Source organism: Sorex fumeus, unplaced genomic scaffold, assembly GCF_029834395.1.
Source record: "Sorex fumeus unplaced genomic scaffold, SorFum_2.1 ptg000122l, whole genome shotgun sequence".
Classification (NCBI taxonomy): Eukaryota; Metazoa; Chordata; class Mammalia; order Eulipotyphla; family Soricidae; genus Sorex; species Sorex fumeus.
The window spans coordinates 36,481,644-36,505,746 of record NW_026606179.1 but is presented as its reverse complement, the minus strand read 5'-3'; positions in this window follow the sequence as shown (position 1 = coordinate 36,505,746).

Genomic DNA, 24,103 nt, shown 5'->3' with positions numbered 1-24,103 from the left:
TGGTCGTCTCCAAATCTCATTATGTGTCCAGCCCATCTGATTTTCGACACCTTGGCAAATGAGACAGCATCCCTTGAGCCAGGGACCCCACCCAGCCAGGCCAGGAGGTTTGCAGTCACTGGGTTGGGTGGGCATAACTGTCAACGCATGCAGCCTCACTCTCCACCACAGCTCCTCCCTTCTCTGCCCTAGATCTCCCTGGCACTCTGGATTACACCCGGCGATGCATGGGGGTTAATCCTGGCTCATGCACTCAGGAATTACCCCTGGCAGTGCTCGGGGGACAATATGGGAAGTTGGGAATTAAACCTGGGTCAGCCACATGCAAGGCAAACGCCCTACCCACTGTGCTATCTCTCCAGCCTCTCCAGATCACTCTTGGGGATTGCCACCTGCCTTATATGTGCTGCCCCCTCTTCCTCCACCCATCCCATTGCCTTTCAACTCCCTGTCCATCTTCTACTCCATTGCCACCACTTCTGCCCTGGGACTGGCAATCTTCCCCACCCCACTCAGGGTCTCCCTGTTATTCTCTCTTCTGGGACCCTGGTGTCTCTCCCTGTCCCCACCCAGCCCATGACCAGTCTGGGACCATGCATGGCTCTGCCCTATTTCAGTGGAGATGGGTTCAAGCTTGCAGTTGCCCCTAGACTGGGTTTGTTCACCCCATTGTCAGTGCTCCCAGTTCCTCAGCCACAGTGGAGGGTAGGGTGCACTGGTTTAATTGACAAAGTCCCTGGTAGGGAGAAGGGTTAAGACTAAGACCCAGGTGGCACTTCCTGCCTTTGGAAGGCCCAAATAGATCGAACCACAAAGGAGAAATGCCCTTTCATTGGCAAGATGCTTCAGAGCTGGAATTTTCCTTCTTCCAGGAGAACAACAGGTTATTCTACCAACCGACTTCCCCACCGTCAGCCTCAAATCTGTCCCCCCCCTGGGCCAGAAGCAAGGGTCTCTTCAGATGCTCTGGTCCCATCGGCCAGCTCTAGTTCCCACACGCAGCCGTGCCCGGGGCTTGGTCCCTCTGTGGGATCTTGTTTTCCTTCCTTCGTACACAGGTTATGGGGCGGGTGGGAAGCTGGAGGCCCCACCAGGCAGAGGGGTCCATGCCTCTCATAATGGGAGGTCAAACGAAATGAAAACCCACCTCCCCAGCCCCGTCATCTGAATTCCTACATTGGCTATGACATGGCTAAGGGGAAAATATTGGATTTATTTTTATGAGTTAGTCATCACCCTAAGGCCCTTAAGAGGAGCTGCGCGAAGTGAATCCATTCCGAAGGTCAGAAGGTCACAGCTAACTTGTAAAAATAAATCCAATATTTTTCACTCTGTCTTATTAGATTTATATGATGCAGACATCCGAGGGAGGTTTGTTGTTTTTTTTTTTTCAAATAGTTATTTTCCTGCACTATTTAGAGTATTTCTCCCTAGCCTCTACCAAAGGCCTCATCCCGTGTCCAGCTCTTGATGCTTATTTATGAAGTACCAATTCCTTGACTTAAAAAAAATTAAAAACTAAAACTGGGGCAGTGGAGAGGGTGGGGAGGCCTCTGATAGCAGGTAGGACACTTAGTAAGCAATGAGCACTATTTGGAGAGGCCCCAAAACCAAAAGAAATATTTTTTGGTTATTTTTAGCTACAGAGTGAGAGAGTACAGGTCTGGCACACAGTGGCCCCTGATTCTGTCTGCGGCCCCCAGCTCCTTCAGCAGTGAAGCCCGCGCACAGAGGCAGGAATAGGCTCTTAAGCACCCCTGAGTGTGGTGGCCAAACCAACCAGCAAAGCATCCTTTCTGGAAAGGAGAGCCTGAGGGTCTTCTTGGCAGAGAGTTATCACTACCCCCTCTGCAGTGCCCACCATCCCCACATGCAGTGGCCAGAGACAAAGCAGGGGAACAGATCGGAGGCATTTTGTGATGGTGCCACCAGCTGGTGGGAAAACTCACTTTTCATCTGGAAAAAAATAAATAAATGGCTCTCACTGCTTTTATTCATTTCCCCCAGAATGAAGGTAGTTGTCAGGGTTAGCTGCAGGGGTGTGGGTGTTTTTCTTTATTTTTTTTTGAGGGGGTGATAGGTGGTTTTATATTTTATGGCTCCTTTCCCCCTTATTAATGGTGATCTAATTGCATTGGTTATAAGCAACTAACCAGTTCTTTAGACTATGCTCTTTAGCCAACTCTAACTTTAGTTAGATGCTATAGATGGACAAGTTTGATTGTTTGAATCAAAATAAAAACATTAAACAAACATCACAGCCCTCACTAATAAGATTGTGACTTTGCTGTCAAGTGTACAATCCTCCCTTAGAGAAAAAAACATGTGACCATTGTGTCTGGCTTGTCTGGAAACTTCTGTAAATCTCATGGTTTAATAAAATATTAAACAGTTAATAACTAAACAAACAAACAAATAAAAAAATAAATATTTTAAGACTGAATGACCCCATTTTTCTCATTCATGAGCCCAATAGGGCCACTTTCTCCACGAGGTTCGTGGTTACTGGCATTCCCCGGGGTGTCTGCTGGGGGAGGAGGTCCCCATTTGCTGGAGGGGGTAGGGAAGCCTTCCTGAACCCACCCCGCCTCTTGTCTCCATGCTTTATCCTCAGACTCCAGTTTTGTCCAGTAGTGCATGCACCAGTTTTAAATTTGGCAACTGTCTCCAGAACGGTGACCACGACAAGCAGCCAGGCAGACAGCCTGAAGGAGGGAAAGCTTGTTTCTACCACCAGGACGACTGGAAAGTGAGATTAAGGCGCTGGCAGGCCCGGGCCCCTCTGTGGTGTCCTTTTGTGCTTACAGAGTCCAGCTCTGTGGCCCCCGGGGCTGCCACGGAAACTCGCGCTCCTGAGAATATGCTCCCTTGGGAGGCCACTCCACAGCCCGTCTTTGAGTGTCACCTCATTTCTGAGGACCCTGTCTCTACGAATACTCATTTTTTGAGGTGCTGGGGTTAGGGCTGTAATGTAGGAGTGAGGGGCCACACTTCTGCCCCTCATACCCTCCTAAGGTACTAAGCTTTCTCCCCACAGAGGTGTCTGGAGGGCCCTGCCTGGGGCAATAGGAGCCTCTGAACTCGACCACCATGAGAGGTAGTGATGCTTGAGCATGTGAGCACTCTGCTCGCTTCCTCACCCCATTGCCTGTGGTGGGTGTGTGCATGCCTCCTGCCCTACTGTTATCCTAAAGGTAGACCGTGGAGGAGAGGCTAGCAAGGGGGACAGAGAGAGAAGAATGTAAAAGAAGAATACAGAAGCAGGCACGTGGAGAGAGAGAGAGAGAGCCCAAGCTGCGAGATGGAGCGGGGAGAGATGAGTGGGAGAGACAGGACACAGGAATGAGGAGCAGTGTGAGACCAGAATAGGAGGCTCAGAGTGACTGGGGGAAGCTCGTGGGGAGAATGGAATAAATGGCAACTGATCAATCAACCGGCTTGGCCCTTGTTTCATCCACCGTATGCTCCATGGCCCAGGCCACCCCGGCTGGGTGAGCGGCCCAAGGCACCCTGAACGCGGGCAGCTAGGGGGAGAGTCGTCGGGGCCCCCCTCTGCACCCTCAAAGATTTTTTACACCCTACCTTCTCTCAGATTCCCTTTCTTCCTCTCCCCCCCATTTTTCTGTTTTTCATTTTTTCAATTGAGTCACCATAAGACGATCATGATCACGATCATCCTGTTGTTCGTCGATTGCCTCAAGCAGGCACCAGTTAGGTCTCCTTCTTCCTAGCCCTGAGATTTTATTTTTATTTATTTATTTATTTATTGGGTCACACCTGGCAATGCACAGGGTTTACTCCTGGCTCTGCACTCTGACGGAGCTCAGGAGACCATATGGGATGCTGGGAATTGAACCCAGGTCGGCCGTGTGCAAGGCAAACACCCTACCCACTGTACTATTGCTCCAGTCCCTAGCCCTGAGATTTTAAAAGAGCCATATTCAATGCTCTTTCAGGGTTAGGAGAATGAGACCTATCATTGTTACTGGTATTTGGCATATTGAGTACGACATGGGAAGTTTGCCAGACTCTGTTGTGTGGGCAGGATACTTTCTGTAGCCTGCTGAGTTCTTCAAAGTAAAAACGAGATAACAAGATGTCGTGCAGCCACAAATGTGGCCACGTGCTTCCGGGAGCTGGGTTTTATAGTCTCTGGGTCTTGGCCATTGATGGGACTACTTGGCGCAGGCAGCAGCTGGTGGGTGTAACGCCTACCTACTGGAAGATAAGGGATCTGGGTAGAGAAGGCCCAGTCCCGATCCGAGCAGGCTTGGAGATCTCAGCCCTGGGACCCACATGCCTGGGTTCCTCTGCCAGTTCCTTCATGCATGAGGCCTGTCTGAATGTGTGGAGAGTGGTCTTAGCATGGCTGTGGCTGGTTCTGGAGGACTTCGGCTGCCAGGGCTCTTCTCGGGGTGGGGAGGGAAACTCAACCCACCCCCTTTCAAGGGACCCCGGTGAGGACAGCCAGGCACAGGGGCAGGAGACTCTGCCGCCATAAGACACATAGTTACGAAGTGGTTTAATGATTGGGTTTTAGTCCTACAATGTTCCAACATCCATCCCTTCACCAGTGTACATTTCCCACCACCAATGTCCCCAGTTTCCCTCAACCACCCCCCACCCCCCACCCCCAGCCCCCACCCAAGCCTGCCTCTGTGGCAGGCACTTCGCCTTTCTTTCTCATGCATGTTTTTTTCTCTCTTTCTTTTTTGGGCATTTATGGTTTGCAATACAGGTACTGAAAGGTGCAAAGCTACTTTGGATATAAAAGAAAGTGAACTGATTGCAAGATGGGGATGTGAAGAGGCCACGTGGTGGGCTGTGCTCCCACCTATGTTCTTAAAGCTGAAACTAAAGATAAGTGTGTGTTCTCAGGAGAAAAGACACATAGAGAGACAGGCAGGCAGGCAGACAGACAGACAGACAGACAGACACACACACACACACACACACACACACACACACACACTTCTGCTCTGAATCTCCAAGGTTGCTTTGTAGCCCATGATAAATGCACCCAAGCCAGTCTCTTGACTCCCTGGGCTGTGTGTGTCTGAGCCCATGTGGGGAAAAGGTGAGCAATCATATAGTCCCAGCACACTGGTGCCGGCAAGCTGACTCTCCCCCTCTAGGCTGTGGGTACTCAGGAGCACATGAGTTCTGGGTTCTACAAGACCTACCCATCAGTGCCCTAATGCTGGCCCTTGCAATATTCCTTCACACACAGGGACAGATCTTTATGTAAGCCATGTCACCTGATTTTAAGGCTGCCCATAAGTCACTCCAACTCCAGCATACTCACTAGGCTTACAACTTTTACCACTAAAAACTCCCTGTGAGGGGCCGGAGTGATAGTACAGCGAGTAGGATATTTGCCTTGCATGCAGCCAACTCGGGTTCAGTTCCCGGGATCCCATATGGTCCCTGAGCACTTTCAGGAGTAATTCCTGAATGCAGAACCAGGAGTAACCCCTGAGAATTGCTGGGTGTGACCACCCCAAAATTTTTAAATTTAAAAAAATAAAAATAATAATAAAATAAAAACTAAGAAAAAAAAACCTCACTGTGATTTAGGAGCTATTTTCCAGAGCATTTGGCTCAGATAAATTAGTTTCTGGGGGGAGGAGGTTAAAAAGAAAAGTCATTTGGGGACCCAAGACATCCTCAGGAGACTCCTGAGGGTCAACCCCAGAAATACTAGGTCAACTGTGCCAGCAGTTTGAAAGCCAGGACCCAAGAATGTGGTGCTGCTGTGGTACCAGGTCTGCCAGGGCCACCTGGCTGGGTGGTGCTGTGGGGTGGAGAGAGTATGTGGTGCCAGAGATCAAATCTGGCACCTGCCTAAGCCTTGTGCTACCTCTCCCTGTCTAAGGGAGAAGGAAGGCCTCTTTCTTTCCTATTTGTTTTCCCAGGTTCTATAAGAGGCCTGCCACAAAGGCTATATAGTAAGTCTCTGTAGAATGATTCCTAACTTAAAGAAGAGGAAATTAAAAAAATATATTTGGGGGCCACACTTAGCAGTGCTCAGTGCTCAGGAGTCATTCTTAGCTCTGTGTTCAGGAGTGTTGCCTGTAGGTGCTTGGGGGACCACATGTAGCGCCAGGGATTCAAATCAGGGTCAGAAGATGCAAGGCAAGTGCCTGTGCTCCTGTAGTATCTATAAGGCCCTGACATTTGAAAAACACCAGATCAAAAATTAAAAATAACAAACAAAAACAAAGTAAGCAAGATTTCTTTTTGGGGGGGGGGGTCACACCCAGTGATGCACAGGATCATTCCTGGCTCTGCACTTAGGAGTTACTCCTGGCGGTGCTCAGGGAACCATATGGGATGCTGGGAATCGAACCCGGGTTGGTTGTGTGCAAGGCAAATGCCCTGCCCGCTGTGCTATCTCTCCAGCTCCAGTAAGCAAGATTTCTTACCCTGGGCCTTATAGGGAACAGAGGAAACTTGGGAAATGTCAACAGAGAGAATTTAGTTGCAAGCACATTTATGTAGGTTCAATATTCCCGAAAAAATTTGACCTTCATGCTGGGAGCTGCTGTTTGGGTGGAGCTGTTTTCTAGATGAAGAATCTCCTATGTGGGCTGAGACTGTCACTCAGCAGTAGTAGTCTTGCCTTACATGTGTGAGGCTCTGGGTTCCTTCCCCAGCACTGCATAAACCAGCTTCAGAGGCTCTACTGAGTCACAACACTGAAGGGGACCCTCAGTGTTGTGACTCAGGCTAATTAGCTTTTTCTTTCTGATTTGTTTTGCTTAGCATAATTGCCTCGGGGTCCGTCCATGTTGTTGCAAAAGGCAAGATTTCATCTTTTTTAAATAGCTGAGTTGTTTCCCTCTGAGTCGTCTTCTACCTCTGAGATCATATCTCCTTTATTCACTCCTCCATTCACGGACACTTAGGCTGTTTCTCTGCCTTGGCTATTGTGAACAGGACTGCAAAAAAACAGAGGGTGTGTCTATATTTCCTAATGAGTTATTTTCATTTTCTGGGATAGAATCCTAGAAATGGAGTAGCTGAATGGTCTCTATTTCTTTTATTTGTGGCATAGAAAGACCCAAAGCAAATGAACCCATAGCAGTGAACAAAAATAACTCTTGAATTGGACAACAAAAATGGTAGCTGCCTGAGGGGGAGGGGAGTGACTCAGAGGAAAAGAGGAATGATTCAGGGGTCAGTGTGACAGAGGGAAATGGTACCAGAGCCTCACAGGTGAGTGGGGTGGGGCCTACACTCTCACTGAGGCAATGCCACCAAAACTCCATTTTCAAAAAAAAAATGATTAAAGCTCTTTGATTTACAAGGTTACTCAGTTTTAGACACACAATAGACATCCAGCACTGATCCCACCAGCTGTGTCAACTTCCTTCCACCACTGTTTCCATGCTCCCCTATCCCACCAACTCAGCTTGCCATCTTTTGTAAACCAATAGTAATTTCATTTTAAAAACACATAAAAGACTGGTGGGTGGATGAGGCAGTTGGGGGTTGGAACCGAATCATAGCACAGTGGGTAGGGATGAGCAATCATGGCACAGTGGGTAGGGAGTTTGCCTTGCACACAATAGACCTGGATTTGATCCTTGGCAGATACTCAGCATCCCATATGGTTCCCTGACCACTGCTCGGAATGATCCATGAGCACAGAGCCAGGAGAAAGCCTTGAGCACAGGCAAGTGTGCCCCCCATAAAACAAAACGCACAAAAACAAAAATTTAAAAAAATCATAACAGATAAGTGAAGAGGTTGAAATCTGCTAAAGGAGCCAGAGAGATAGTACAGTGGGCAGAGCTCTTGCCTTGCAGGGCAGACTGAAGGTTTGGTACGTGGCACCACATATGGTTCCCCAAGGCCGGCCAGGAGTGATCCCTGTGTTCAGAGCCAGGAGTAAGTCCTGAACATCGCCAAGTGTGGCCCTAATAGCCAAAACACCAAACCAAGCCTGACAAAAATGGCCTGAGAAGTTGTATAGACAGGACACTTGAAGATTTTGGAAAGCTGGGGGGTCCCCAGAGACCCCTTTGAGGGGCATGACATACTGGTAGAAGGCACTGAGTCTTGAAGGTGCTGGGGTCAGCAAGGCTGGGGTGAAAAAGAGCAGGGGAGATTTCTGGCTGAAACAGGAGGCCATGTGCATTGATATGACTCTCAGCAGGAGCGGGCTGGGGAAGATGTCTTTTTTTTTTTAATTTTTATTAGTGAAGCACCATGAAGTAAGGTTTTAGACTTACAAATTTTTGTGCTTGGGTTTCAATTATACAATGTTTGAGTATCCACCCCTCCACCAGTGCCCATTTTCCACCACCACGGATCTCAGTATCCCTCCCACTTTCCATCCCTCCCATCCCACCCTTCTCTGTGGCAGGGCATTCCCTTTTGTTCTCTCTCTCCTTTTGGGTGCTGTGGTTTGCAAAAATGGCATTAAGTGGAAATCATGTTCAGTCTATAGTCTACTTTCAGCATGCATCTCCCATCCTGGGAGGATCCTCCCAACACCCTTTATTTGGTACTCCCTTCTCTATCTGAGCTGCCTTTTGGGGAAGATGTCTTAGCAGGGGAGTCTTTACTGGGAGCCGAAATGAGAGGGAGAGAGCCCAAGGATTGAAGCCTCGAGGCCTAGTAAACCTGGAGGGTTGAGTGAGATCTGAACACCCCCACTCCCACCCCAAAGAGCTTTTTTTTTTTTTGGTTTATTTTGGGGCCACACCCAGGGTGCTCAGAGCCTATTCCTGACTCTGTGCTCAGGGATCATTCCTGGCAGACTTAGGGAACCATACGGGATGCAGAGGATCAAACCAGGTCAGCCACATACAAGACCAACGAACGCCCTACCGCTATACCATCATTACCCCTCACGCCCTCGAGAGCTTTGAAGACCACATGTCACATTTCACTCTGGACAAGCCCGGCTGCATTCCCTGGTGCCACCAAGTAAGCATCCCCTCCTTATCTAGATGCCCCTTCTTCTAGTCCTGGAGGGGGCGGGGGTAGGACGAAGAGAGCCAGAGAGACAGAAGAGCTCCCCTCTCCCAGAGCTTCAATTTTGCTCACCCCTTGATGAGCTGCTGGCGTGATGTGCACAAAACCAGTGCAATTTAAAACTTGAGAAACTTGGCTTTCAATAATTCCCTGCTAGGTTTCCGGCTGCGGAAGAGTAAATAACACAACAGCTACAAACGCTGGGAGCAAAATCGCCAATAACAGCTCCATGCTTATGATAACTTTCCCAATTTTCTGCAATCTCCACTGCTTCTCTCTGGACTTGGGTCGGTATCCGATTTTTTTTCTTCTTTATTGAACATCTGCCTTGGGAGCCACTGTCACAAAAAGTAATAAACACATCAATCCAAAAGAAACCGAGAAGATTGTGCAGTCCAAACTACTTAACCAATCAAATTGGCAGCTGGCGGAATGAAATGGAGGGGCGAGAGCAACAAACCCCCTTTCTGGAGACCGTTTGGAAGGAAGAGGCCCACCCCAGGCATGAGATATGCCCACATTGCACGGGGCTTCTGAAGAAGCTAATTGCAGTTTCTTGCACTAATTATAGATTTCAACCTTTGTTGTGATTTCAAGCCCTGGGATTAATTTGTAAGTCGTTCATTCAGCCAAAATCTGACAACTCTGGCTTTGCTTTTGCCTCCTCCAAAATGTAAGGGAACAGGGGAAGATTTGTTTTCGGCTACAGAATTCTTTCCCTTAAAAAAAAAAAAAACAACCCAAACAATCATGCCTCTCAAATGATCACCCATGGATTCTGCAGACGAGAAAAGGAGCCGGCAATTATACTGCTCACTGTCCCAAAGGTCCCCCCTCCCTGCCCAAGTAACAACAACAAAAAATTATGCCTGAAAGGAAAACAAAAGCAATTTATGTTTTCCAGTTATCGTCTCAGAAATAGCCAAAGATTACTTGCATACCGAACAGACCAAATCAAATCTTTCACTACTGCTTTAAAAAAAAAATCCTATTACAAATTACATTTAACTCAGGTGTGTATAGTTTGCCAGCTCTTATCCAATTGTAAATTAGACCAGGGTTGCCTGTTGGGAAGGAAAAGTGGCTTTTGAAACATGTCTTATTGACTGGGTATAAATTACCTGCAGCAGATTTGTGAAGCAAATTTGTAGCAGGAGATGCCTCCAGGAAACATTGTATTGATTGGAGATTGATATTCAGCTGATTTTTAGGGGAAAAATAAATATTATTTTAGCAGCAATTTAATTAACAAATCACTGCACAAATGGTAAGAATATTGTGTTGTCTCATATAGGGATTTCAGCTTGGAAAAATTTTACAATTATCTGATAAGTGCTTAGTGTCCCACGTAGATTCATTATTTTTAGTTATCACTCTCAGTCGTGCTGAGAATCTGCAGAAAACAAAATGATGATTATGGTCATCCTGTTCATTTCCCTATGGTCCTGAGAACGAGTGGGTTTCCCTCCTTCTAAATGAAGTAAACACATATCCCTTTAGCACTGGCAAAAACTAAATGGTGTTGTTCCCAAGGGAACAGGTGAGAAGATGGTGGAGGCTGGAGGCTGTCGAGAAAGTCAGCTCTTTGTTCAGGCCACCTTGCAATGACCAGGTCAGCTCAAATCACTTGTCCCAGTCCCAGAAACTTTGTGGATTTGATCATTTCTAAAAGCCTGGTCCTTTGATAAACAACCAACTCTTGGAAGCTGAAGGCCTGGTACATCGTATTTGCCCATTCCCTTCGTGCAATTACCTCTTGCGATCACTGATTTCAATTTGACAGTACTGAATGCAGAGCTGGGAAGAGAGACCTCGAGCTGCTGGAACCCATCCAGCTGGCCACTTCCCATCAGAGTTCAAGAATTCCATGAGTTTATGAAGGTCACATATATAAAGGGCTTTCCAGCTCTCAGAGCACTAATATAAACAAAATACAAATGTACATACACTTTCTTTTTTGATAATTCGTATTGGTCAGAACCTTTCGGTGTAATTATAATGATGAATATCAATAAGCTTTTATTAATAGAATAAGAAAATATCCAACTTTCTCATCTTGTTATTTTAGAGTAGGGTTGGGGACCAGCCAGCCCGTGGGCCATTAAATGTCCCTGAAATCGTGTGGTCAGGCCTTGAGAACTGAGGGAACAGACACATAAGCTCCTTGGCCACCCAGCTAGCTATTTGTATGGCCTGCAAATGGTGTTATAAATATACAAATGGCAGAAAAAACAGAAAACATTCCCCATCCCTGCTTTTGGGAAGGAGTAGGTAGGTGGAGGCAACTCAGTGGCAAAGTTATCTAATATAGAGATAATGTCCAGAGATGCTCTAATAAACAGCTCTTAAAATTGTTTTTTTTTTCCTTAACGTGCATCAAAGAGAATGCAGGTAAATTCAGGAAAGCGAAAAGAGTAAAAGGGTTTTCATCTCTATAATTACTTCATCCAGATACTAACCAACTAAAGTATTAATTCAGTTATTTCTCCAGTCCCAGTCTCCTTCTCTTACAATCTTTCCATCAAAAAACATTATAAATCAAACAAGATTTTGTGACTTTTTACAAATTAAACAACAGAAGGATTATCATGACATTAAATATTCCTGCATTATTCTTAAGGACTGTATAACCAAGTGTTACTCAATGCCTTAATCCTTTAATTTTGGACTAATAAGCTCTTTCTAGTTGTATGCCAATATCAGATAACTAGGTATTCAGCACCATGCACTGAATCTTTGGGCATAACCATAATTTTGGCTGCATCTACTAATAAACTATTTTTAAAAAATTTTGAGCCACATCCAGTAGTGCTCAGGGCTTACTCCTGGCTCTGCACTAAGGAATTACTCCTGGTGATGCTTGGGGGACCAACAAGATGCTGAGTATTAAACCTGGGTCAGCTGCATGCAAGACAAGCGCCTTACCTCTCTCTTCATCTTCCTAATAAACATTTATTTTTAAAAAGATCAAACTTGTCACTGAAAGCAAACTGTTACATTATCTCTATGTAAGGTCAAAGAAGACTCAGGGTCTAGGGACAAGCCTAGCATGGGTGAGTGGCGTCTTGTGGTCCCCCCACCTCCATTTTTATTGAGGTACAATGATTTACAATACTGTAAATGATAGTTCTATTAACATCATCTAAACACCACGCCCACCATCAGAGTTATTGTTTCCCTACACCAATGTCCCAGGGACACCTCCCATCTCCTCCCTGCCACCCCAGCTGAGTTCTGTTCTGTAGACCAACTCTGCAGTTTGGATGCTTTTGATCATATGCTGTTCCCTTACTGTGTTTTCTTATATCCCATCTATGAGAGATCGTTCTGTTTCTATCTCCTCTTCTGACTGACTTCACTCAGGATGTCAACTAGTTCAACCTTTTTGGAAAATAATATGGACACATCTCAAAAAAATAAGCATTGAGCTTTCATATGACTCAACAATTCTACTTCTCAGCATCTACTCCAAGGGCCCCAAAGAACTAGTTCCAAAAAAAATTGTAAACAAGCTGCCAAGCTGCCAAATCAACATAGGTTGATCAATCTCCTAGCTGAAAATTCTGAGACTTTCTTGGAATAGAGATAGGCAGACTCCCCACCCTTCCAGCCATACCCAACCTCCTTTAATATATAAATGACCCCACTGTACAGCTCCTGGCTGCATGGTCAAATTTCACACCACTAGCAGCCCAGAAGGAGCCAAGCAAATTTTATGGGAGAGATGCAAAAACAATAACACAGAAGGCTCAACCAGCACCAACCAGCTCAGTAAATCTTCAGACAATGATGTTAGTAACACTATTGTGAGATATAACAATGATCACAAATTGAGTTTTATTGATCTATTAATTCCATTTGCCATTTTGTTGTAATAAGCAATATAAAGTAAATTTTTTTATGCCTACTAAGGGGACAGGCTTGGGGGTGGATGGGAAACTTAGGATATTGGTGGAGGGAAGGTCACACTGGTGGTAGGATTGGTGCTGGAACACTGAATACCTGAAACCCTGAAACAATTGTATTATGAAAAATTTTGTAAATCACAGTGCTTAATTTTTTTAAGGTGAAAATGAAAAAGGAAAAAATGGGCTTAGGTTGGAGAGACAGTACGGTGGGTAGGGCATTTGCCTTGCATGTGGCTGACCCAGGTTAGATCCCCTAAGCACCAACAGGAGTAATTCCTGATTGCAGAGCCAAGAGTATCCCTGAGCACTGCTTGGTGTGGCCCAAAAACCAAGAAGGCAAAAAAAATTTTTTTAAAGACATTTGTGCCCCAATGTTTATTGAAACACTATTTACCATAGCCAAGATCTGTAAACAATCTGCATACTCAAGAACAGAGGACTGAATAAAAAAGCAGTGGTATATATACACAATGGAATATAACTCAGCTGTAAGAAAAGATGAAATTTGCCTCTACATGGATGGAACTAGATGGAATGCATATGGTTTTATTTTGTATCTTGCGCAAGGGAATGAAAAGGCAGTAGAGTTGATGTCATCTGTCCAGTCAATAACACTCCCATCCACAGGGGTGAGCCGTGCGGATGAACCCAGGAGACCTGTTCCCCAATCCCCTTCCCTCTCAGAGAAGCCAATGTAGGAAGTACCAGAGGGAACCTGGACCACAGAACTGTCACTGCTGGAAGGGGAAAGATCAGAAAGAGCAGCCTCCTGTGAGCTGGGCTGATACCGGAGAGTCTTACAACCTGACAGGCAATAGAAATCACTCTCTTGTTCTCCTCTAGACTTCCCGCATGGAAGATATGGCTTTGGGAAATGTCTGATTTTCCTTTTCAACGTCTCTAAGAAGACCCTGAATTCAGAAACTGGAGCCAGCAGAATGAGAAAGGAAGCGTCTGTGATAAGGGAGGAGTGAATAGAGAAGAAACACAACTGATTAATTAAAAACCATCATCTGAACAGCAGGTTGGACACTGCAGAAAATCAATTTAATGAGGTAAAAGACAAATTCAAGACATTTTCCATTATACACATGGGAAAGTTTGATAGATACCGATTTATAATGACAAGAGAACAATGCTCAAAGACACATTTTAAAAACTTGGTGTTGTCACTAACAGAACAAAAGTAGAATTAATACTTCAAAATTATTATTAATAAAAAGGAGAAAATAAACATAATATAGGGAAATAAAAAGAGGGAGTATATAAACCTAAAAAACAATGAAGAGTGAAACATTAATGTTTAATAGGTAAATGTATTAACTATTGCATATAAAGCCATATAAAAGGGTTTAACTCTATTAAATTCAAATATTTTCATGTGGAGTTTAAAAGTTGTTATTTAGCTAGGTAACCTAAATAAAGGACTCAAGAATATTATATAAGGATATCAAAAAATTAGCAATAAGTTTGCTGACATATATAAGCATATAATACATGCCTATATATTATATATAATACATGCTTATATATGTATATGTATATATGCTTATATATGTATATATCTGTTTTATTCGCTACAAAGAAGACTATTTTCCTTAGAAGATTGACAAAACTTGCCTTTTGCATCCAAGGATGACCATAAATTTGAAATGAAGCTGAGCTACTACAGCAGTTTCTAAGGTTGGAAATTAAGGAAGCCAGAGAGATAGTACAGTGGGTATACCCTTGCCTTGCATGGAATATAGCCCCCTAAGCACCACTAGGAATAAACCCTGAGCACCACCAGGTATGATTAAAAAAAAAACAAAAGATTAGGAGTCAAGTCTAACTCTGAGCTCATTTCCAAAATTTCACACGTTTTTGTAGACGTCTAAGCATAGGAAACAATCTAGAACTATTCTAGAAAAGAGAGAAGAAAGTGATTAATGGATCCATTTAATGTCCCTTTGAAAACTACAGATATAGAAGGGAACCCAAAGCCAAGACAGAGGCTCAAAGGTGGGCATGGAGGAGTCCTTAGAAGAGTCTGGCTCTCAGGAGTCCAAGAGAACCCCCTAAGATCAGACACATCAGATTAGCCTCCCTAACAGACCAAGCTCAGGACTAGCACAGCCCAGGGGAGCATTCTGGCTCAGCCTCGGGTCTTGAGCATGCATGTCAGCGTACCTGGCACTGTGCCTGACTCCTCCCCCCCACAATGGTGTCAATCCTGGGTGAAGGGGGCGCATGTGGTCCCTTCTGTCTCTGACCTCCTCCCCTGGAGACAAACGCTTTAAATCTGTGAGTAAATATCCTCCGGAACGTCATCATTGGGGAATGTTTTCTCAGACAGGAATCAGTCACAATCCCCATGTAAAATCGGCAGCATATTCATTCTCAGATTCCAAAAAGCCAAGTTTAGAGATGAAAGGAAACCCAAAGTGGGAGGTGTGTGTGTGAGGCTGGGAAAGCCAAACCCTAGCTCCATCTTGAAATGAGGTCAACACAATTTTCCCCTCCCAGGGCACAATATAGTATCTGGGGATACTTTCTGAGCTCTCTCTCTTTATTCATTGTTTATATATAATATTTTTTTGGGGGGGAGGAGGGAGCTTTGGGACCACATCTGTCAGACTGGGGGGGAGGGGCTATTCCAGACTCTGTACTTGAGGGTCATTCCTCACACTGCTCAGGGCATCAAGTGGTACCAGAGATGAAACCAGGAACCACTGCAGCAAGGTAGCAACCTTAACCCAAATGCTACCTCATTTGTGGCCCTGGGCTATTTTTTTTACACTCAAACTGAACAAAAATAATCTATTCCGGTGTCTTACAAAGTCCTTCGGAATATACATGGTTTCCTTCACTCTTGATACTAACCTGAGTTTGATGAGCACGTGTAATAGATCCAGGAGGAAACTGAGGCCCAGAGAAATTAAGCAGCTTTCCCAGGGTCACTCAGCAGTAGAGCTGAGTCTTGGGTGCAGAACATTTCCGTCTGGGGTTCTCGCTCCTTCATCAAGGACCATAAAATCTTGACTGATGTGCACTTCAGAATTATAAAAGAGCCTTTGCCACATTCCTGAGAACACATTCGGTTCATAGTGAACAGAACAGGAGTAGCTATTAAGTATGAACTTTTCTGTTGGAAAAAGGCCCTCCTTCTCTTTAATTAACATGTTGATGCTGAGACTACCATTTGTATGAATTAAACCACATTTATGTGTGAGCCACCGGTGGTACACATAAATACCAACATGTCCGATTGGGAGAGGGGTGGGAACTCCCTCAGCTCCTGTGGGTCTCACCCAGGGGAGCTTTTCTCCATGTCCTCTGGTGGGGGAAAAGAGGGGTGCATTCATGCCTCCAATGGAGGCAACCGGAAGTGGGGAGAGGGATTGTCCTTCGCCTGCAGACCAAGTCTTCTTCATGTGACTTGACTCAGCCAGCACAAGCCTTTCAGAACTATGGAGTTCATTGGCTTTTTTTTTTTTTTCAGTCCGAGGCTTGGCACCAAGATTTATGTTCCTGGTGTGACCACACTCGCCATCCATCACGATTAGTTACAATAAAATCTCTCTTCGTGTTTTTAAAAGCCCTTCGAGTTACATTCCATTATGCAGTTAACATATCGCAGATGGTCGGGCCATTGTTCAACCCGGAGCCATTTTTTGATCTCTGAAAAGGAGGGTCGGGGAGCAGTGCTTGACCTCCCCAGAGGCCCCGGAGACCCTGAGCCCTGAGCCGAGGAGGGAGAACAAAGAAGGGGGGCCCCCGGCTTGCCCCCTGAGAATGCAGTTTGAGGATGGAATGAGTGGGTGAACAAAGCCGCCGGGTTTGGGTTACGGGCCTTGTTCCTGCGGGAAGTTAACCTGGGTGCCCTCCGCTCTCTAGAAGAGCCTGTTGGTCTTCCCGGGAACTGCTCCTCGGCGCTGCCTCTGGGCTCCCTCCCAGCCCTGCCAGACTTGACTCGCCTGATTCACCTGGGATTAGACTCCCAGTGGGGGGCATTCAGAGAACTGGAGGCGAGGACAGACAGTCATCAATGCTGTCCCCAAACTTGCCACTTCCCATCACACCCCAATCTCAATAAAGGCCCCACCGGCAGCCCAAGTCTGAGATAAAATTTGTTTTGCTCCGGGGCACCTACCCTCCCCACCCCCCTCCCCTTCACTCAGGCACCTGACCCCCAGACCCCCTGTGAGAGAGGGGACACTCAGCCTCTCAGATTGGGGACTGGTCCTGCTTCCGCATTCAGGAAGCAGGAGGAGGAAGGAGTTTGGAAGACCTTCCTGCTGCACCCCCCCAACCCCACCATTTTCCTCATTGACCCCCACCCCAAGCATAGGAAGCTGCTCCCTGGGGTGCAGATTGGAGTGGAGGGAGTGACTCCAGCACCCACAGGGCACTGTACCTGACTGGATCCCACGTGGAAAGTAGCCCCTTGGCTTCCTAAACTGCAGAGATGCTGAGGGAGGGAGGTTTCCACAGCCTGGTCTGAGAAGGCTGTGTGTGGACGCCCTGGGAGGCACGTCTTTCCTCATCTCTACCCTCCTCATCTTCACCCTCCTCATCTCTACCCTCCTCATCCATCCTCACTTCTACTGTCCCTATCCCCTCTCCATCTCCTCTCTACCAGCCTCATCTCTTCTGTCTCCACCTCCCTATCCTCAGCTCCACACCACTGTCGTCATTTCTGCCCTCCCCATCCGTGCTGGCTGGCTGTGGAGGCCCGAGAGTTCAGGTTCGAGCCAGGCCCTGCTGTTTGAGTCTAGCATCGTTGAAGCCCCCCATCCCTACGTCTCCACCAGGGGGTGCAGGGAAGAGGCTCCCGTGCTGGTGTCCAACTCAGGGCCTCCATGTGCAAGGCAGGGGCTCTGAGCCATCTTCCTGGCCCCAAGGTACCTATCATTTAACCCCCAATTCTGGACTATTGCTCCCTGGGTGCTAGGACAGGTATCCTCTCCTCACGTGGTCGGGCTCTGAGGTCTGCCAGGCAAGCTGCCCCTCAGCAGGGTCTCACTGAGAACAGACGCCGAGGACTCAGCCTCCATTGCTTGCTTCCCAGACAAGGAAACAAAGGAATGTTGGGGAAGGGCCGTAGGCTCGAAAGCACCCCGATTCCAGCTGTGGGAGATCCAGCTGCATTCCTGGGCACTTTATCTCTGTGAGTGACTAACCCTCCCAGGACACTGACCGATAATACAAACTCACAGTCTTCCCCCCCCCCCCGCCCCCGCCCCTCGAGCACTGCGGGGTACAGAGCCAGGCATCAGAGGGCCTCGATCCTGGCCAGGAGGCACCCCCACCGTAGCTCATTAGAAATAAATGCCTGGGCTCAACTCTCAAGCAGCCAGGAATTTCAGTGACTCCTGAGCAAAGTATTGATCTGCTAACGACCCGCCTAAATCACTGGAAAGCCATCTGCAAACAAAACGCCCTTGAGAAATCATCTGTTGTCACCAGCGCCTTAACCTTCATGGCCAAGGGGGTTCAGACAGCCAACTTCATTCCCTAATGTTGTCTTGCAGCCCGCCCTAACCGCCGCCCCCCCCCCCCCCAGATCCTCCCAGCTGCCTGGCTAACAGCTTTGGGGGAGTCGATGCTAACCTTTCCAGACCCCCACCTCCTCGCTAAAAAGGCATTGAGCCTGGTGTCGACCCCAGAGAGCTCCAAATCAGATTCATTTTCTCCGAGTCCTAATAAATGAGAAGGAGGCCGAGTGCTTCATCTCCCGCTTATCAATCGGCTGATCCATCCTGGGGCTGTGGCCGTGAGGCTGGACGCCTGCCAGATCCATCTCATTAGGTGGCGGATTCATCAACCCTCATGACTCTGCTTTAAGTGCCCCTCCTTCTGGCCCTGCCCAGCTTCCCTCCTTTGACCACCTGTGCGTCCAGTCGTGAGCATAGCCGCTGGCCAGGTTGCATGGCCATGGACTTCAAGGCCATCTCTGCACCAGGACACAGCTTCCTCTCTGATGACACTTTCGGCTGGATTTCGCTCCTGCTAAGGTTGTATTTCACTCCTGCTGAGGGCTCTAGCTATGCCCAGGCCACTGGGTATTTGTATGGGGACAGAGGCGGGGGAGGAAATAGGGGAAAGTGAGTCATCTGATTCCACGCTACCTCAGGTACCAGGTAAGCAATGTCAGGGGAGCAAGATGCTCCTTCCTGAGCAGATCTGGTCAACCTTCCACATTCCAGCATCCCCAGAGCCTCCCTTCCTGCTGGGTCCTTCCTGCATCTTCCTCCGGATGGATCCTGCAAGGACTCCCAGAAGCTCCTGAAAAGAATTCCAAAAAGCCAGTCAGACTCAGGAGCGAGAGGCGCAGAGAGGTAGGAGCCACCAGACCTGGCCCACTGAGGCTCAGACCCGGTGTCTTGCACGGGGAGTGGGAGAGGTGCTCTTGAGCTGTCAAGACCAGCAACGCTGCCCACAAAAATGGAGTCAAGGGTTGCAAGAAGGTCTCTCTGCCCCTAAAGTTGGTTCTCCAGGAGAGGGAGACCAGCTACTGGGCCCAACGTTCGCCACGAGGTCACAGAAGCAGCCCTGGAGCCGTGAGTTTCCAGGAGTCAAAGCAGAATGGTGCAAAGAAAAGTGGGCCAGGTACCAGCAGAGATCACACTGGGTACATTTCATGCCCATAGCAATGGACCCTACATGGCAGTGGAGGGGCTGCCTTGCCCGGGGAGACCATCCCCCATGCTCTGGGAGAAGTCCCATAACTCTCTTCCCCTAGACCACTGTGCTCCGTGATGGCCCGGAACAGATAATATAGGCCACTAGAGCTTCCTGGGCCCAAACCAGAGTTTGGGGAGTCCCCTTTCCACAGCCTTGGTTTCATGGCCACAGTTGCAAGCCTTAGATGGCCCAGGACAGCAGTAAGCCATGGCCTTAAGCCAACTCTTGGACACCCTGCTGAGAAGGAGCCCTCACCCCCAACCCCACCCCAGGGCCACTGTGAACTGTGAGGCACTTGCAGAGCTGATGGTGTCACCTGGTGATCACACACCCTAGTCCAAGGGCCCATCAAGCACCTCAGCCTAGGCACCCACACCTGTACAAAGAGACACCAGAACCAGGGCAGGAACATCCCAGAATCTCAGACCCAGATTCAGTCCCACTCAAGGCTGCGTTCCAATAACGATGCGGAGCTTTAGCGTCAAACTTGATATTCTCGGCAAACTTCTGCCCACAGCCATTCACCACTGGAACTGTCATTTAAGCAGCAGATGTGGGAGCACTAGCCTCCTGGTGCGGCAAACAGAACAGCAGCATGAGAACTGGAGGAGGCAGGGTTATGCGGTGGCTGGAGAGATTGGGACACTCTTTCTGTCAGGCATTGTTATTTGTTGGACTTTATTTCAGGGGTGCTGAACTTTATTTCAGGGGTGTTCCTCCCCAAAACACTTTCCTCCCTGAAGTTTGAACTCATGCCATCGGCAAAGCATTCCCGTGTGTGTGTGTGTGTGTGTGTGTGTGTGTGTGTGTGTGTATCTCTGTGTGTGTGTGTAGGGGTGTCTCCCCGTGTTTAGACATCAAACACTTCTGGGAGGTCTTCCTGTTAGTATAAGCGAGTATGTCGTGGGGAGAAGGGCTGAAAGAAGGGGTGTCGGACACAAGATGAGCAGGCACAAAAGGCAGCGTTCCTCCACGTCACTATTTTGCTGAGGGCTGATTTCATACCTCGAACCAAACTGAATGCATGTCCCTGAGCTACCAGGTCGATGACAGCAATGGGGTCATTTCCACTTGGCAAAGAATGGGTCAGTACGAAGCTGGGAAGGCAGCAAGACAGCACTCTGCCTCCCCATAGGAGGCTTTACTTGAAACCACAGAAAACAAACACAGGTCTGGGCAGAAGCACCCGGACAACAGAACTACAATGGTGCAACTGCCGTGGGAACAGCAGAACCGGCGTCTGCTAAAGCCAAGACCGCTGTTCTGAGACATGAGCAATTTGTTGTGGGGCAAATATCCCTCAGTGAACTGACACAAATGTGGATGGTGCCGTCTACACACCATAGGCCATTCAGGTTCTGCTAGGCACCCTATCGTACGTGTAGTCAGTTATTGGCCAAAACATGATTAAGCGGAGCACAACTGAAGCTCTTTTTTCCAAAACATAAATGTAGACTCATCAGAGGATCCAGAAATTCCACTTCTGGGCATCTGGCACAAAGGAACTGAAAGCAGGAGAGATAAATCAAACAGATATGTATATACTCACTTTCAGAGTAGCATTAGTCATAATAGCCAAACCGTGAAAACAACTTTAAAAAAAAAAGTGGGTGAACAAAATGTGGCAGCTGTGTTCAGTGAAATGTTAGTCAGCCTTAAGAGGGAAGAAATTTTGACACTTGTTACAACATGGTTCAACCTTGAAGACCTGATTCTAAATAAAATAAACCAGATATTTAAAAAAGAGAGAGAGAGAGCTATGTGATTCTATTTATATGAACGATTTGGATTTGTTGGGTGATAGAGACAGAAAGAACAATGGTTATTTGGGGTTTGGCAATGAGGTTGGTGTTGAAAGTTAGTGTTGATGAGTACAAAGTTTCAGCGTGAGAAAATGATTTTCTGGACTCAGGATAGTAGTGATACTTGTACAACAATATATAGTTGTTTAATGGTACTAAATTCTATGTCAAAATGGTTGTAAATGGTCAATTTTATCATTGCAAAGTATTTGTTTTCCCACAGGATATATATTTTTTACGGGAAAGAAGAAAGACAATGTTTATGAAAAACGAACTAGTTTCTGACGTTCCATTTGCTCTCAACAGAATGAACATCTCTGAATGCAGCAGTTATGTGTACCTAGGTTGAGAACTCAACATGACAAATCACCTGGCATCTGAGCTGTGCAGGAGGAAGAGAGCAGTGTAGAACACCTTCAAGAGCATCAAAGAAATTGCTAAGAGGATGAAGAACCTATGGCTCCAGGCACATCTCTTCGACTCCACCATTCTCCCTGAACTAACATATGCCTCAGAGACTTGGGCCCTACAAAAACAGGATGAGAATGCTATTCGTGTCACCAAAAGAGGAATCAAAAGAACTATGCTTGGAGTATCACGCTTCACTCAAGTGAGAGAAGGTATCTGGAGTTCCAACCTCCATCGACGATCGAGAATGAGGGACCCTGTCTCATTTGCCAAGGCATTGAAAATCAGATCAGCTGGACATGTAATGCGATTTGAAGATGACTGCTGGACTAGAGCTATTACCGACTGGACTCCTCGAGATGTCAAAAGAACGTGTGGCTGCCCATCTACAAGATGGTCAGACTTCTTCGTCAAATCCCTCAAACAAACAGTTTGAGGTTCTTTGTGTTCCTGTAGTGAGCAGATGCCATTGGGCTATGCTAGCACGTGACAGGGACAAATGGAAATGTTACTGGCACCTGTTCAAGCAAATCGATGAGTAACGAGATATCAAGTGATCAAGGGAAAGAAAAATCTAGTGGCTAAAGGGTACAGTTTTCTCCCTTTCCTCTAGGAACACGGTAATAATCAAGTTCTGATCAGAAGAAAGGTGAGTCCATTGGGAAAGTTTGTTTTATGCTAGGTAACAAGCATGCCTCAATTTCTCAGTTGTATCACACACAGGCACAACTTATCCTAAGATATTCCACTCATCCTACTATGGCCAGGAGTCCAGCAGCGCAGGCCAGAGGAACAAGGGCATCATCCAAAGGCTCTTGCCTCAGCAAATAAATATTCTAACTTGGACATGACACGTGCATATCTACTCCAGTTTTGAGTCCAACTGACTGCACGGTTCTACCTTTGGTGGAAGTCAGTCTTCCCACGTGCCCAGTGAGGGAGCACCAGAAGTCCCTGAAAACGGCACTCATGATTATCCTAGAAGTGTGGAGAAGAGTTCAGAGAAATGATGGCCCATTTTCATTAAGACTGGACATATTCTCAAGCTGTTCTACTGTCCATTAAACTATCCACTCATCTAGTCATTTACTCATTCACCAATGGTTTCTGCATAGCAATGAGACCTTTCTGGGCTTGGACATCTCTTACCATCCTGAATTCCATTAAGAGAAGTCTCTGTCTCCCAGTCACCAAGTGACCAAATGTGGGAATGTGATGGTTGTCAGTCTTGCCCCTCCGTCACCTGAGAAAGGACTTTTTCACGGTTCTAATCAATTATTTAATGACCATGTTCCCCAGTTATTTTGAATGATGACAGAGGCAGCTGAGCTCTGTGGTTCACAGGTTGCCCCTGGAAAGTAAAAATTCTCCGAACAAGCATTTCCCACCAATGTGACTGGAAGAGGTATAGGAACCAGCCCCCAGCAGTCTCTGTTTGGAATCTTGAGCAAATGTTGAGCTGAGATCAAGCATTTCTAGCTTCTCTATGGAGACACCAAGGCTCCTCGCTTCCATCTGCCTGGCACATGAGACCAATAATTCCCAGCATGCTCTCCAATATCCCCTTTTCTAGTCGATTATCTACCCTCCATATCTCTTTTATATTTTGTTGTGTGTGAAGGTTGGGGGGATATACCTGGTGGTGCTCAGGGTCTATTACTGGTTCTGTGTGCTTGGGTCACTGCTGGTGGTGTGTTGTTGAGGACCATATATGGTGCCAGGGATTAAACCAGGCAAGTTCCTGAAGCTCTACACTATCCCTGCAGACCCCCATCTCTTGTGTTTCCTTCATCTCCTTCTACTGTGTTCTCAGTTGTTTTCCTTCCCTTGCACACGAGCTCCCCAATATGTATTGATTTATTCAGTACTTTTTTTTCATCTGCTATTGATGAGACGTTTCAAGGAGTCAAGGCAAAGTGACAAACGAAACAGAGAAAAGTCCTTGCCTATGTAGAAAGATGACAACAGCCCTATCAGTTGGATGTCACAAAATGTTACATTTTGTGGACAGACTTCAACTTTCTTAAGATTTCCCCACCTTATAATTAGAATATTCTCCATGATGTACCATGTCCTAACTCCATTGCTATCTCAATCACAGCTTTTCATCCTTTCCCAGAGTTGATGGGGGGGGGGTGTCTCTTGACACAGGCATCTCCCCTCCATGTGATGCACAATACCCAGATTCCTCCCTCCTCCCCCCACCCCCCATGGCTAACATGAACCCTTCTCCTCTCACCCCTTCCTTTGGTCCTTTCAGGACCAAAATTTCTTCCAACATTTTTGAGCTGCATGATTATTCCATCACATCCAATTTCTTGGATTCTTTCTTCA